Below are 11,626 nucleotides of genomic sequence, written 5' to 3'. Positions count from 1 at the left end.
TATAAAGTTATTAATAGATAAAAAAACTAAATTATAATTTTTTTTTAAAGAATAAATTTATTATTGGACTAAGATGACCAAATGAAAGAAAATTTCAAGGTGATCTGGAAGATAAAATGAAAGAAAATTTCAAGGTGATCCAGTTTGAAGGATAAATATTTAATAAATTATATCATGGAAAAATACCATGAAAGGAATTTACAAATTTTCAATTAATGATATTGAGTGGTATTAGTGATATTAACTCTGACTAAAGTGCGATGATGAGGTGAACATAAAAGGATACTTATAGATATTTGAGGCGGGTGAACAGAAGTTTCCCAAATAAAAGTAAGAAATCAACCAAAATGAATAATATATCCTGAGAAAGTAAGTATCTCTTTTGGGAAATAGTTGTTGAAATACTACTTTCAACTGCAGCGCCAATTCAAACAGCGAATCAAAACTAGTTTTTTCCTTACACGGTGCAAATTTTGTTTTTCGGGATCAAGGACATCAAACATTTAAGAACACAAAAATCATGGCAGAGTTGGTAAAAATAGTAAACACCAGGTTTTATTGCAGACATGGAGAATGTACCGCAACATCCAGAAATTTCAGGAATTAAACTTATTTGTCTGCCCCTCCATACCTTGTTTTAATTTCTAGTCTTGTCATAAAAATTTTACGCAGTTTTTTTTACAGTACACGTAATGTTTTTTTTGTTGTTGTTATAATGAGAGATGCAGCAGTGCGTATGTAAAAAAAATTTTTTTACACATAACAGTGTAAAAAATTTGCAAGCAGAGACAGAGTAGTGTAATGTAATGCACAACGGTGTAAATTTTTCAAGAAAGAAACATAGTGTTAATTTTTTAGCAGAGACAGAGTATTTTGTTTTTTTTGTAATGCACAATAGCGCACACACAGCAGTGTCAATCTGCAAGCAGAGACAAAGTGAAATTTTTGGAACTGCATCTGAAACGTTCCTGCTGTAATCCCTCTGTAAGAAGAAGAACTTTGTAACAACGGTCTTGTTAATGAATACAAGTTTTTTTTGTTGTGTGTTGCTGAAACTCGAGTTTCAGCAAACGGAAACTCTGTGTTTAGCAAATAATTTTTTTTGTTTCTCTGCGTCAAAAACAGAGTGTTGCTGAAACTCCGTTGCTGAAACTCTGTTGCTGAAACATTGTCTTCAGCAAACAATTTTTTTTGTTTTTCCGTGTTAAAAACAGAGCATTATTCTCTATTTGTCTTTTCTGGAATTATCAGAAATTCCCAACATGGTATCAGAGCTTGTCCAGGCTCTTTGAAGGTGTCAAAGAAGCTGAAGGAATGATTTCTTACTATAGCAGCGTCTCCAACAAAGTGAAGACTCAGTCAAGAAAGAATCAAATGTATTTCTTAAGTCAGTTTTTATTTTACTGTTGAGGACAGTCAGTTATTTTAAATACACAGTCAAGTATTTTGAAGCATAGTTAAAAGTGCAAGAATGGCTGGAGCCAACACCAGCATGGGTATCTATAATACTCAGCTCCCACAATTTAATGAGAAAAACTATGACTATTGGGCAATAACTATGAGAGACTTGCTTGTTTCCCAAGACTTATGAGAATTAGTTGAAGATGATTTTGAAGAACCAGCAGATGAAAATGAATTTAATAATTTAACTCAGGTAGGAAAAGATCTATTGAAGAGCAATAAGAAGAATGATTCTAAAGCCCTCTACTTTTTGTATCAAGCGGTGCATGAGAGTGTGTTTCCAAGGATAGCAGCGGCTAAGAGATCCAAAGAAGCATGGAAAACTCTCAAGATAGCATATCAAAGCATGGAGAAAGTGAAGACAGCAAAACTACAATTACTGAGGAGAGATTTTGAGACTCTCTGCATGAAGGAGTCAGATAATATTGACTCACTCTTCACACATGTGATTGGTGTGGTCACACAGATAAGGTCTCATGGAAAGATTCTTGAAGAAAGGAGGATTGTGGAGAAACTATTGAGGATCTTACCCTCAAGGTTCGATGTGATTGTCACCACCATAGAAGAGACAAAGGATCTCACAAACTTCTCAGTTGATGAACTACATGCATCACTGATAACACATGAGCAGAAATTGAGTAGGAATGAAAACTCATCTCTAGAACATGCCTTTAAGACCCAGATGTTCTTTGGAAGAGGAAGAGGTCAAGGCAGAGGAAACAAAAGAGGAAGAGGCAGAAGTCAAAACAGAGGTGGAAGAAACAATCTAGCAAATGCTCAAGGAAGAGGAATTAATCCAAATCAGAACCAAGGCCAAGGCAACAACCAACAAAGTGGACAACATCATGCTCAAGGACAAAGGTATGATAAATCCAATGTCCAATGTTATTATTGTAAAAAATATGGCATTATGCAAATGAATGTAGGAAAAAACAGCATGATATGAGTAATAGAACTAGTGCAAATCTCACTAGAGAAAATATCAGCCAAGATAATCTGTTTTTAGCCTATAATATGACTGAAGAAAAGAGTGAAGATGTATGGTTTCTAGACTCCAGTTGCAGTAACCATATGACAGGAAACATAGCCTTGTTTTCTAAGTTAGATCAAAGAGTGAAGTCACAAGTCACATTAGGCACTGATAGTAAAGTTTCTGTTATGGGAAAAGGAGAAGTAAATGTCTTAACAAAGAAATGTGAAAAGAAAACCATATCAGATGTTTATTATGTTTCTGGAATGAAATGTAACCTCATAAGTATTGGACAGCTTGTTCAAAAAGGGTACAATGTTTTCTTTGTGAATGATGTATGCACCATCATGGATAAGACACCCAACAAACAATGTATTGCTGAAGTGAAGAAGACAAGAAACAGGATGTTCCCTCTCAGAATGACAGCAGATTTAAAAAATGGAGAAGAAATAGCAGCAGTGACACAAGAGGCTTTCCAAAGTGAACCAAAAGATGAAAATTGGTTGTGGCACTTGAGATTTGGACATCTCAACTTTGGAGGTCTTAACTTGTTGAATATAAAAGGAATGGTAAGAAGATTACCATTGATAGAGAAACCAGACAGCCTTTGTGAAGGTTGTATCTTGGGGAAACAAAACAGAGAAAGTTTTCCATCTGGGAAAAGCATAAGGACAAAAGCACCCTTAGAGATTGTCCACTCAGATTTATGTGGACCGATGCAAACTCCATCACTTGCAGGCAGCCACTATATTCTAACATTTATTGATGATTTTACTAGAAAAATTTGGGTTTATTTCTTGAAGAACAAAAGTGAAGTGTTTGAAAGATTTTGCAATTTCAAAGCACTTGTAGAAAACCAAAGTGGGCTGCATATCAAAGTTCTAAGAACTGATAGAGGAGGTGAGTATATCTCCAAGGAATTTCTACGTTTTTGTAGAGAAAATGGAATTCATAAGCAGTTTACCACTAGGTACACTCCGTAGCAAAATGGAGTTGCCGAAAGGAAGAATAGGACAATCATGGATATGGCGAGGAGTATGTTAAAGGCAAAGCATTTGCCAAATGATTATTGGGCTGACGATGTACACTGTGCAGCGTACATTTTGAATAGATGCCCTACAAAAGCAGTCATGAACAAAGTGCCGGAAGAAGCATGGAGTGGGACAAAGAAAGGAGTCATCCACATGAAATTTTTTGGATGTGTGGTTTATGCACACATTCCAGATCAACTAAGGAAGAAGTTGGACAGCAAAGGGGAGAAATTTATTTTCATTGGATACAGTGAAGAATCCAAAGCTTATAGGTTGTATAACCCATCCACCAAGAAGCTTATTGTGAGTAGAGATGCTCATTTCATTGAGGAGGAAGCTTGGGATGGAAGCATAGAGAAAACAGTGAATATTAAAAACTCTTTGTCACATGATGAAGATGATGAGGAGATGGCTGAAATACATCCCCAAACAGTAGCACCAACACAAGGGCAGCAAGAGACACCCTTGAGGAGAATTGAAAGTGCTTCTTCAAGCACACCACAAGGAGGAAATTCAAGTGCTTCTTCAAGCACTTGTACACCAAATGAAATAGGTAAGAAGTTCAGAAATTTAAGTGACATTTATGAACAAGAGGCAACAAATGAAGTTATCAACTCTTTGTTTGCTTTATATTGTCATGTTGATGACCCTGTTCATTTTGAAGAAGTAATTAAGGATAGGAAATTGATAGAAGCCATGTATGAGGAGATTAATGCCATAGAAAGAAACAAGACATGAGATTTATTTGAACTACCAAAAGGAAAGGAAGTCATTGGAGTTAAATGGGTCTACAAGACCAAGAGTAACGCTGAAGGCAAAATAGAAAGACACAAGGCAAGACTTGTTGTCAAAGGATATAAGTAGCAGTATGGGAGAGACTATGAGGAAACTTTTGCACCGATTGCTAAAATGGAAATAGTGAGAGCAGTGATGTCCATAGCAGCACAAAACAAGTGGAAAGTTTACCAAATGGACGTGAAGTCAACATTCCTAAATGGAGTGTTAATGGAAGAGGTTTACATTGAACAACCTCTAGGCTATGAAAAGAAAGGCCAAGAGCACAAAGTGTGCGGATTGAAGAAAGCTCTTTATGGGCTGAAGCAAGCACCAAGAGCGTGGTACAGTAGGATAGATTCCTATCTACTGGAAAATGGATTTAAAAAGTGTGAGGGAGAACCCACTCTCAATATCAAAGAAAAGGATGGTAAAATACTAATCGTTGTGTTATATGTTGATGATGTTATTTTCACAGGTAATGATGATTGCCTTATTGAAAATTTCAAAACAGTCATGAAAGAAGAATTTGAAATGACTGACATGGGTTTGTTGAGATACTTATTAGGAATAGAAGTAGAACAAAATGAAAATGGGATTTTTATTTCACAAGCAAAATATGTTAATGAAGTGTTGAAAAGATTTAATATGCAGGAGAGCAAAGCAGCAATCACTCCCACAATGATGAGATTAAAACTCAGCAAAGAGGACAACACCAAGGATTTTGATCCTAGTTTGTACAAGAGCATAGTTGGCAACCTCATGTATTTGACTGCAACTAGGCCGGATATAATGCATGCTGTTAGTTTAATTTCCAGATTCATGGAGAGGCCAAAAGACGCACATTGGCAGGCAGCAAAAAGAATTCTGAGGTATGTTAAAAGTACTAAAAGGTTTGGAATTTTATATACTACTTCAGAATGTTCAGATTTAATTGGATACACTGATAGTGATTGGGCTGGAAGTGTAGATGATCGGAAAAGCACATCCGGTTATGTTTTTCACATGGGTTCAGGAGCCATTTTATGGGCTTCTAAAAAACAGCCTACTGTAACGTTGTCTACAACAGAAGCAGAATATGTGGCAGCTACAGCAGCAGCGTGTCAAGCAATTTGGATGAGAAGGATGTTAAGAAGCTTATGCCAAGAGCAAGGAACTATGATTTTTTGTGACAATAGCTCAGCCGATTGCATTATCCAAAAATTATGTGTTTCATAAGATAACGAAACACATTGACACAAAGTTTCATTACATCAGGGAATTGGTAAACAATGGAGAAATTGTTTTACAACACTGCAGAACTCAGGAGCAGGTTGCAGACATTCTGACCAAACCATTGGGACAGAAAAGTTTTGAGTTTTTGAGGAAATGTCTGGGTATGACTGATAACCCAGTAGTTGAAATTAAAGGGGAGTGTTGAAATACTACTTTCAACTGCAGCACCAATTAAAACAGCAAATCGAAACTAGTTTTTTCCTTACACGGTGCAGATTTTGTTTTTCGGGATCAAGGACATCAAACATTTAAGAACACAAAAATCATTGCAGAGTTGGTAAAAATAGTAAACACCAAGTTTTATTGCGGACATGGAAAATGTACCGCAATATCCAGAAATTTCAGGTATTAAACTTATTTGTCTGCCCCTCCATACCTTGTTTTAATTTCTAGTCTTGTCATAAAAATTTTAAGTAGTTTTTTTTTTTTTTTTACAGTACAGGCAATGTTTTATTTTTGTTGTTGTAATGAGAGATGCAGCAATGCATATGTAAGAATTTTTTTTTACACACAGCAGTGTAAAAAATTTGCAAGCAGAGACAGAGTAGTGTATATAATGCACAACAGTGTAAATTTTTCAAGAAAGAAACAGAGTGTTAATTTTTTAGCAGAGACAAAGTATTTTGTTTTTTTTGTAATGCACAGCAGCACACACACAACAATGTCAATCTACAAGCAAAGACAGAGTGAAATTTTTGGAACTGCATCTGAAGCATTCCTGCTGTATTACTTCTATGAGAGGAAAAACTTTGTAACAACAGTCTTGTTAATGAATACAAGTTTTTTTTGGTGTGTATTGTTGAAACTCGAGTTTTAGCGAACGGAAACTTTGTGTTCAGCAAATAATTTTTTTTGTTTCTCTGCGTCAAAAAAATAGTGTTGCTGAAACAATGCGTTGCTGAAACTTCGTCGCTGAAACTCTGTTGACGAAACTCTATTGTTGAAACACTGTCTTCAGCAAACAATTTTTTTTGTTTTTCTGTGTTAAAAATAGAACATTATTCTCTATTTGTCTATTTTAGAATTATCAAAAATTCCCAACAATAGTCATCAATAAGTATCTATTTTTTAAGCATTTCAATCATATGCACAATGAAATAAAACAATATTAACGACTCCTTAGATATGTGGGAATTTTAGGAAAAAATAATATATATATATATATATATATATATATATATATATGGTTTTAATTGAATCTGAGAGGGAAGACGGTCGGACTTTCTGGGTTACGCGAGGTAGCAGGAGCCGAGATCGAAGCTGGAGATGGACGCGGCCAATAGCTCCTCCTGTTCCTCCGGATCTCTAGAGTTTCTGCGGGCGTATGGAGGAGCCAGAACCGCTGTCGATCGACCGCCACTGCAACATCTGACGCAAGCGATCACAGATCTAAAGAAACAAAACGTCTGCCAAGATCTGATAAGGGCTGAGAACAATTTTGGGGTCAAAACATACGGTTCAATCGATTATCCGACAGGCTGTCTACAGGCCCTAGCTGCAATTGAGAACAAGCTGGGCAAGGAAGAGGTCTCACAGAAAAATGGAAACCGCAGGGGGGAAAATCTTAGACTTTGTATAAGGTATGGAGGGCAAACCCTTTTCTTTAAACAACTGAATGCTGACATGTTCTTAACTGTTATAGATCTGGCATCCATACTACCATGGAGTCCTGTACGGGGGTCATCCCCTCCATTCTGCGGCACCCTGATCAGTTTGAACCCTAGACTATCAGATCTAGACAATCTTAGGGCAAATCGCTCCTACGCTACGCCGATACTGAAGAGCCCGTGCAGATTGAGATCTGGGCTCATTGAACTAGATCTCAGGTTAGCATATCGATCCCGGATGACAAATCCGCCTCACCGCCTGACAGATCTGGATGCCCATCCTTCGATTTGGGACACGCAGAAGCCACAGAGCAAAAACACAGCAACAGATCCATCGAATGAAAGAGTTGGAATTACGGCAAAAGGATTCCAGGTATTTATAAAGCTACCAGAAGGGAAATCGAAGATTATCTGGGTGAAAGAAGCAGACACTATCAAGCAAGTACAGGAAATGATCATGGAACAACAAGGTTTCCCCATCAGATCTCAAAGTCTGATATACGAAGGCAGAGCACTACAAGATTCAAAATATCTCTGGGAATACCAGATTAGACCCCTGTCAACAATCATTCTTAATCTGAGATTGAGAGGGGGAGCAGCTGTAAATGGCAGGAATAATAACAGAGCTGCAGGGAGTGGTATAGGTGCAGGGAAAAAACAAAGTAACACATCCTTCAAAGACATCCTACAAGGGAAAAACAAAGCAGAAACAACACCAGATCAAACTGGGATGGAGGCCAGGCCATATATTGTGGAACAGCTGGATCATACCCCAGTATACAATATAGATACACCAGAAACAGAGGACTACTGTAATACTTATGAAAGGCAAGCAATAATATGCAGATTTAACAGCTTCTGGCCCAAACCAGTGGATTTATTCCATTGGATCTTCACGAACTGGACCATGCAATGCGAAATACACCTATGCTCCAAAGGATTTTTTATAGTAAATTTCCTATCAGCAGCTGACAGGGACGCAGTAATACAGGAAGGACCTTGGTTCTGGGGATCTACAGGACTATTCATCACACCTTGGTTTCCAGAATTTGACGCAAACACAATGGTTGTGACCAAAATGCCAGTTTGGGTGCGACTATACAACCTCCCAATACATCTCTGGACTGATCAAGTACTAGCTGGAATTGGAAATACCATCGGACGCTACATCAAATGGGACACACAGCGATTGGAGGAAAGAATTTACACATATGCTCGGATATGTGTGGAAGTAGATCTCAGCAAAGGGCTGCCAGACCAGATACAGCTGAAGCATAGACAAAGGAGCTGGACTCAAGGCTTAGACTATGAAAATACCGCCTTCAGATGTTGAATATGTAGACAAACAGGTCACCTACAAAACACATGTCCAGCAGCCAAAAAAGACAATCGAAGGAAGAAGAAAACAGAAAAACAAGTGAAGGGATGGCAATTTCCCCCACCTGAACCAGATGACGAGGAGGAAGAAGAGATGGAGTTTTCAAATATCAAACAACCCAGCCAGATGAACAAAGAACCAACAGCGGAAGACAAAATACCTCAGGAACAACCAGAAACAACACAAGCAATTACAACAGTTTCTATGGACATAAGCAACAACAAGCGACATCACATATCAGATTCATCGGACTCTGATAAAGATACTCCACAACCTGTGGAAGCAACTGCTCTTGCACTGACAAGTCCAACAGAACCACAGGGGGTCTGGAAAAAAGTTGAGAAGAAAAAGGGGCGAAAACTATGATTTTCCCCCACATGTACATTATCATTTTTGCATTGCATGATTTTTCTTCCTATTAGTACACCCTGCGTGGTGTAGACGGATTTCTGCATCTTTTAAAAGCACCATTTTTGGATACTGATCTCAGCATATGCCGAAGGCATCTACAACATGTAATTTTTCAATATTAATGAAAGATTACGATTTTTCCAGTGGAAATATATATATATATATATTTTTAAAAGAATGTATATCTGTGTGTCATGTCGATTGGCAGATGCCTAGAGCATCTTGCCACAGTCACGTGCACGGCAATAAAGGGAAACCCGTGGATTAATTTAACGAGACCAAACAATTAACTCGACGAACAGCTGTTAAAAAGGATTTCATAAAATTTTAAACTGCCAGCCTATGTGGAGATGATATTTCGACCCTCGGAATTATGCATATTATGGACGTATGGCATGGTTGGCCTATGTCTAGATAATATTTCGAGCCTTGGAATTATTCATATTATGGACGTATGGCATGCCGTCAACCATAATAAAGATTTAATTCTGTCATTTATATGACTTCATGGTATATCATTGCAATTTGCAATAATGAATTTCATTAGATTTATAATTTTGTTAGTTATAATTAATTTAGATGAGGTTAGTTTTAATGTTGAATGAAAAAATTATGTTGAGTTTATTTTAAATTTAATATTAATAAAAAAATGATAAATTTAATGTTAATAAAAATGATAAAATAACGTGTCAATATTAAATAACATAATCTTAGGATAACAGAACGTCAATGTTGGATTTAGAAAAATAAAATAAATAAATAAAAATTATCCACCTATTATAAGATACTATCACCGATGAAACCAAATAAAACTTAAGCCTATAATTTATTTCCTATCCATCGATTCGTTGATACCTGGTGTGCCTTTTGTATCTATCCTCCATGACCACACTTTATTTACGTCATGCTCGGACTAAGTCATCTATTGCGCCATCCTTCGACAAACACCGCTTCGCTAGCTTTATTTTGAAGGTTAATTATAACTGACATTACTTTGATAAAAATAGAGCAGGTTCGCTTATGGTCATTTTATGCGGATTGCACTCGAAAATTATGGCCCTCTTTCATGATGTCCTAAAAAATATGAGATTCCAGCAACATATTCAATCAATATAAGCATCGGAGAAGCTTATGTATAATTACATTTAAATAGTGAAATATACATATGTATTAGAAGAATAAGAATATGATAACGAATACAAATGGTCCTGAGAAAGAAATACAAATGGTAGTGAGAAAGGATGAAATTTGCATCCAGTATCAGACTATGAATATGGCGGAAGCTGGAAAGCCAAGCGGGAGAATGAATGTTAAATAGTGGGCGCCAATGCTTCAGTATGGTCTCGCTCCAACATAATTTCCAGGAGGGTAGTAATTGCATGTGATGAACGTGTCACCGCTGTTACATTTGATGATGGCACATCCAACATTAGTTGTCGTTCTCCAAACAATCTGAGTGTAGTGCGTGCAGTCTTGACCAGAGCTGCAGCTATTATTTGCATAGTTATACCACTTCTTTTCATCCACCCATGCACCCACTGCCTCTGTAGCGTTCCAACCTCTGCCACTCCCCCAGAATATGTTCTCTCCGAATGGACCCTCGGAATGCTGAAGGAGGCAATCACCTCTTCTTTCCCTCGCGTAAACACGAGCATACGTTGCAAGCTTGACATCCCATTTCAGAGGAGGGACTCCCACTTGTTCTCTCGCCTTGTTATGTGGAACCAGAAATGCTTTAATGGTTTCACTAATGTTCGCACCTGCTCCCGCAACCATTTGTAGGTTATAGATTGTAACGCTCAAGGCAGCTACTACAACCAGAAGAGACGATGTCTGCCTCATTTTTATGGCAACAATAGCAAGGTACTGGACAGATGCAGCCTCAATATTGTTTCCGAAATTGCAGGGCAAAGACGTTCGCTGGCTGTCTGAAGAAAATACTTTAAGAGCTGCCCACACTTAGCTTGTTTATATACTGTTTGTGAAGACAATTAACAGAAAACCAAGACAGATTTGTACTAACGAGTAAGTCAATAAATAGTAGGTGGTGGCGCAAACGTATGCGGTAATATATAGGGGGATAAGCTATCGCAGACAACAGATCCTTCCAACCCCAAAATGTAAGGCATAAAGACGGACGGTCCTATCATTTTGAATTTTGAGATTCGAGAGGAGGCGGCGGGAACCTATTTTGCTCGTTATGCACGTGGAGTAAAGCCCTAACTGTTAACGAGATGAGAACGCGTGGGCAGTTATTTGAAAGGACACACCTGTGAGTAAGACGCGCAACTTACATCGTCCAGAGGAATCAACTTTTTAGATGTGTAAATTTTTTTTTTTATCAATTTTTATATGAATATATATATTTATATTTTAGAGATTTGATATTCCTTGATATTTATTTTAGATATTTGATATTAATTTTTTTTTGTATCATGTAGATTTTTATATCTATGTTATTTTAAAATTATTTTAACATGTAAATAGATTTATTATTTCTTTAATCAAATTCACTAAGTGAGTTTTTATTACTGATTTCTAAGCACATTACAATGAATATTCCAAGTTTTTTAAAGGCTTCATTACAAGTAATCCACTAATTCTAAGATCATGGGCTACCAAAACCATAGGCCCTAAAACCACCATTGTTGATCTAACTCTTTGACTCTTTCACCCAATCAAATTTAACCTAACAAAAGTAAGGTTTTTTGGTTAGTCA

At 37.1% G+C, this 11,626-nt stretch overlaps 1 pseudogene; it reads right to left on the bottom strand.

Annotated features, from left to right (window-relative positions):
* Nucleotides 1–10,239: 10,239 nt before the first annotated feature.
* LOC149240995 (pathogenesis-related protein PR-1 pseudogene) lies at nucleotides 10,240–10,749 on the bottom strand (annotated as a pseudogene).
* Nucleotides 10,750–11,626: the final 877 nt, after the last annotated feature.

The sequence above is a fragment of the Pinus tabuliformis genome, chromosome 8, assembly GCF_031772625.1.
Source record: "Pinus tabuliformis cultivar Carrire ecotype Pingquan chromosome 8, CPIR1, whole genome shotgun sequence".
NCBI classification, from domain to species: domain Eukaryota; kingdom Viridiplantae; phylum Streptophyta; class Pinopsida; order Pinales; family Pinaceae; genus Pinus; species Pinus tabuliformis.
This window is presented reverse-complemented; position numbering and strand designations above follow the sequence as displayed.